The 4,632-nt window shown below is 33.9% G+C and overlaps 1 long non-coding RNA gene across 2 annotated transcripts in view; it reads left to right on the top strand.

The window, feature by feature from the left end:
* The first annotated feature begins 854 nt into the window (after positions 1-854).
* Positions 855-4,632, top strand: part of LOC107761068 (uncharacterized) — a 10,798-nt gene continuing 7,020 nt past the window's right edge. For both annotated transcript variants that reach the window (XR_012702077.1, XR_012702076.1), the window contains exon 1: positions 855-1,097. This is a non-coding gene — a long non-coding RNA (uncharacterized LOC107761068). The remainder of the gene's footprint in view (positions 1,098-4,632) is intronic.

Genomic DNA, 4,632 nt, shown 5'->3' with positions numbered 1-4,632 from the left:
CTGCGGAGCCCTCTAAATGTATATATATTAAAATATTTAGAATTCGGGACATGCCGTTTAGCAAATTCCACGGTCCTTCCCAAAATAACAATGCGTTAGTTGCTTCAGGCGCGCCTTTAACAATTTATTTTCCTTAACTTGGGTGTGCATTTCATGCGACCCAAATCCAAATCCCAAAACGTCAAATAAAATGTGTTCCGGATTGTGGGTGCATTTCATGTGACACAGTCCAAAGACGTGTTTTAAGCGATGTTCACATTCCTTTTAAAAAATAATAATAATAAAGTGGTAAAAGTTAAAATTGGCACAACGGTTCATAATTGTATTAAAATCAGATAAATAAGCCGAATATGACAGTTGAGCGATCGTGCTAGAACCACGGAACTCGGGAATGCCTAACACCTTCTCCCGGGTTAACAGAATTCCTTATCCGGATTTCTGGTACGCAGACTGTAATATGGAGTCATTCTTTTCCTCGATTCGGGATTAAAATTGGTGACTTGAGACACCCTAAATCTCCCAAGTGGTGACTCTGAAATAAATAAATAAATCTCGTTTCGATTGTCCTTTAATTGAAAAAAACTCCCTTGTACCTCGCGCGTGCAGAAAAAGGAGGTGTGACAAGTAATATAATATATCCAAGTATTGTGTTAAAAAAAATGAGAAGGCGCCAAGAAGCGCAAGTTAGATGGGATGGCGTAGGACAAGGTAATAAACAACTCAAGATATTCTCACAGCATTTAATTTTTAGTTAAACGCCGAACCAAAACGAATGGTGCATTTCGGACATGTCCGCACATGCCTATAATGTCACAAAAACTAACATTTCTATTTTCTATCTATTATATAGAAAAGGAAAGAAGGTCGACCAAGGGTAAAATAGTCATTTAACCATGTCATAAAAAGTGATGTTCGTGTTCACTCAATAATGATTCCACTTTTTTTCTTATACCAGCCCTCGACATAATTCTAGAAGTTATATTCTTTCATCTCTATCTTGTTCGTTCCAACCAACAACAGAGAAATATGATTCCTTCATAAGTATGGATTGCTCTTTGAGTTCTCATCATCTTTTCATCTGTGTGTTGTAAATTCAGGTTAGTATTTGTATCAATTTTTTGCCCTAATCTTCTTCAGATTCTCTTCAAATTTTCCAATTTCATGGCTTAATTCATGATTTTTTTTCTTTATTATACTGTCTATCTCTCTCTTTAATGTTCTTCGGCGTTCATTTCTTCCTTTGGATCTCACTGTTATTTGTTTTGTCATCTGTGTGTCCTATGTTGTTTTCTACGCTTTATCAATATGATGAAATTATTGATCACCGATTTACTGGAGAATTTCACTGATTAAGTGATTTTCAGTTTGATCAAATAAAAAGTAAATAAAAATCACCATAGAGCTTAGTTCTCAGATGATAAATATGAATATATGCCTTTTACGACGGCAAAATATGCTACAAGGATAAATCAGTCCGCTAAAGGATGGCCTCTTATACATGATTTGTTTGTTCAATGGGATGCATTAGCAATTGATAATAGGATCAAGGCTCTTTAGTTCTAATGCTTCATTGGTTTGTTTATATAAGACCACATCTTACTAGAATTGTCCATTTGACTAATTATGTAGAGTTCTGAAAGACTTTTTGATTTCTATAATCTTATGTTGATTTGCATTGTACTCAGGAGTATGTTTATATTTCTCGGCATTAAAAGCATTTTTTAGTACAAATGAATAGTATTTCTATTTAAATTTAAACTTTAGTATAAGTCTATTAGTTTATTGATTTTTATATAAATCTGATGTAAAGAGCAACCTTATGACTTGAGTTATCTCTTGATGGAGGAATATTGCTTCAGATACATTGCTGCGAGTTGCTTCTCTTTGTTTTTTAGTACCATCATGGGGACGTGGTTGACGCTGAATAATTTTAGCTGAAGAACTAGAATTTTTCTTACTAAAAATGTAGGGAATCAACTACCATTTGTTTTGAAGAATGAGTAACTCTTGATAAGGTACCACTAATTTTACTATACATGTACTTTATCAAAAAGAAATTAATATACACATAATGACTATATAAAGTTTTATTTGGCTTAAAGTTCAGTCCCTTGGAAAATTAGTAGTTGTATTATCACTACTAGAAATTCGGAAAAAAGCGACCAAAGTTGGTCGCTTATTGGCCAAAAAGCGACCAAATAGCGACCAAAATGGGTTGGTCGATATTAAGCCGGTCCCTTTACCTTAGGGACCAAAGTTGGTCGCTAATTAGCAACCAACTTTGGTCTCTAAGGTAAAAGGACCAAATATTCCTACAAAGAAAGTAGCGACCAACGTTGGTCGCTACTTTATTTTAATAATATAAATTTGGCGAGCAACGTTGGTCTCCAAATGTAAATTACGTTTTTTTATTTATTATTAATCATAAAAAGCGACCAACTTTGGTCTGCAAAAAATATTATATTTTAAAAATCTGGAAAATAAAGACCAAAGTTGGTCGCTTTATTATTAATTTTTATAAAAAAAAATTAAAATAAGCGGCCAAAATTGATCGCAAACTGCAAGAATTAATTTTTTTTAAAATTATAAGCGACCAACTTTGGTCGCAATATTTTCAGAAATTATTTTTTTTAAATGGAATGGCGACCAAAGTTGGTCGCTTTTTTGAGAAATCTGGGTTAAGTAGCGACCAAGGTTGGTCGATATTGCCCAGAAAATTATTATTTTTAAGGGAAAAGTGACCAACTAGAGACCAAAGTTGGTCGCTTTTCTTGGTATATTTTTGGCAGAAACTGCCTGTTTTGGCAGCTACACCACCTGCCAGCTTACCAAAAATACTAAACAGGCATTTTATGCCAACAACAACAACAATTAAAAGCAACAAAGTATAAAGTTCAATAGAACTAACACATTAAGCTAACAAAACTAAGTTAACGCTTATTACAATCCCATTCGAAAATTGGTTCTATTGTCTAGTTCAAAGTATATAAAGTACTCAAGGAATGTTCTTTCAGCATCCTCGTCCGAAAGTTGGATTGCCTTACCCGACTCATTAGGTGGCTGATTGCGTATGAATTCCCCCACATCAGCTGTGAAGCGAACCTATAAGAAAAATTATATTGAATTAGTATTTCAAAATTTATATAAAAGTAAATCAAAATACTTAATGAAAAGTAAAAAAGCTTACATCTATAGTCGAGGCTCGACCCTCGACTCACCTTTCTGAATCAATCTCTTTCTTCTTCTTTACAATACGAGTTTCATTGAATAACTCATCTTGCTTCATTGGCATCATAAAGTTGTCTGGTGGCTTTGGTGATTATCCTCGTGGTACTATTACTCGGGATGAACTTGGATACAGAGAATAACTTGGATACAGTACTTGACAGGGTGTGTCTTTGATCAATTGTTGTTCTCATTAGCGACAATGATGATGAGAAGACAATGACATGTGTTTCAAATAGTGATGGTGTAGGTAAGAATTTAACATTTCCTAAGTAGATAAAATAGGTTATAGAGGAATTCTCTACTTCATTTTCCAAGAGGAAAAGAAGTTTAATAGAGAGTGACAAGGTTGATGATGATGGAATATTTTCCGTTGGTCGTGGCAGTTCCCATAAAACGGGGATCATAAGACTCTATGATGACAAAGACGAAAGGAATTTTATTCTCAACTTTCTTCCAAGTCTGATCCGTACAAGCTTAATGAGATTGGTGATATTTCTTCGGATTCGGACAATGATTTGACTGACAAAAGTATGGAAATGCTAATAAAAAGAATTAAAGGTAAAACGTTTTTCTTGGTAGAGAAGGATGCTAAACTCTGCATGAACGTGAAGCATCCTACTCTTCCAAGAAAAATATTTTACCTTTAATTCTTTTTATTAGCATTTCCATACTTTTGTCACTCAAATCATTGTCTGAATCTGAATAAATATCACCAATTCCATTAAGCTTTTACGGATCAGACTTGGAAGAAAGTTGAGAATAAAACTTCCTTTCGTCTTTGTTATCATAGAGTCTTATGATCCCCGTTTTGTGGGAACTGCCATGACCAATGGTAAAACATTCCATCACCAACAACCTTGTCACTCTCAATTAAACTTATTTTCCTCTTGGAAAATGAAGTAGAGAATTCCTCTATAACCTCTTTTATCTACTTAGAAATGCTTCCTACCTACACCATCACTATTTGATACACATGCCATTGCCTTCTCATCATCATTGTCGCTAATGAGAAGAACAATTAAAAGCACACTCTACCGGGTACCGTGTCTTAGTTATTCTTGATGGAAGTTCCATTGCATGTCTAATAAAGTCATCAACCCCTTCTACAAAATCCTCCCGCAATCTAAAATTCCAATACATAAACTAAAATTTCAATTCATATCCTAAAGGTTCAACTCATATCCACAAAAGTTCAAGTCATATCCTAAATTTTCAATTTATAAACTAAAATTCTAATACATAATCCTAAAGGTGCAACTCTTAGGGTTTCTTCTCTTCAAACAATTTCTTCCCCAAATTAGTAGGTACAACTAAATATTTTGGACTAAATGTATTAATAAGAACCCTAAAAATTGCAAATAATATATAACTTTGAACCCTAACATGGTTGAGCTAACTTTGAAC

The sequence above is a fragment of the Nicotiana tabacum genome, chromosome 18 (assembly GCF_000715075.1).
Source record: "Nicotiana tabacum cultivar K326 chromosome 18, ASM71507v2, whole genome shotgun sequence".
In the NCBI taxonomy this organism is placed as follows: Eukaryota; Viridiplantae; Streptophyta; class Magnoliopsida; order Solanales; family Solanaceae; genus Nicotiana; species Nicotiana tabacum.
Note: the sequence above shows the minus strand (reverse complement) of the source record. Positions and strands in the feature narration are given on the sequence as shown.